The sequence below is a fragment of the Quercus lobata genome, chromosome 4, assembly GCF_001633185.2.
Source record: "Quercus lobata isolate SW786 chromosome 4, ValleyOak3.0 Primary Assembly, whole genome shotgun sequence".
In the NCBI taxonomy this organism is placed as follows: Eukaryota; Viridiplantae; Streptophyta; class Magnoliopsida; order Fagales; family Fagaceae; genus Quercus; species Quercus lobata.
This window is the reverse complement of record NC_044907.1, coordinates 63,635,021-63,635,784: the sequence shown is the minus strand read 5'-3', so window position 1 is coordinate 63,635,784 and position 764 is coordinate 63,635,021.

Sequence of the window (764 nt, the reverse complement as noted above, 5' to 3'; positions counted from 1 at the left end):
TCCTCTTAGATCAAAAGTCTCATCTCTAAGCACCTTTAGGACCAAGTTCCCTTCTTTAAGGTTTCTCGGTTTCACTTTCTTGTTGAATGCTCTGGCAATCCTTTTTTGGTACCCTTGAGCATGATATTGTGTCTTAGCCCTCTTCTCATCTTATAAAGCCAATTGTTCATATCTTGCGTTAGCCCAATCCTTTTCTACGACCATGGTTTCCACCAACACCTTCAAAGATTGCATCTCCACCTCAATAAGAAGCACCTCCTCACTACCATAAACCAAAGAGTAACGTGTTGCCCCAATCGATGCACATATAGAAGTTTTATAACCCCACAAGGCAAACAGAATCTTCTCAGCCCAATCTTTGTATGTCACTGCCATCTTGGCTAGGATGTTCTTCACATTCTTATTAGCTGCTTCTATGGCCCCATTAGCTCGTGGTTGATATGTTAAAGACTTGTGATGCTCAATGCCATATTCTTCCATGACCCTCTGAACTTCACTCTCAAAGTGGGAACCATTACCAGAGATGATCTCTTGGGGCACCCCAAACTGACATATGATGTTGTTTTCTAAGAATTGAGCCACATGTCTAGCCTTCAATACGGAGTAGGAGGCTGCCTCTACCCACTTGGTTAAATAGTCAATTGCTACCAAAATGTATTCATACCCATTTGAAGCTTTAGGAGCTATCCTTTTGATTACATCTATGCCCCAAACCGAGAATGGCCATGGAGAAGTCATACCATACAACTCATTATATGGTACAT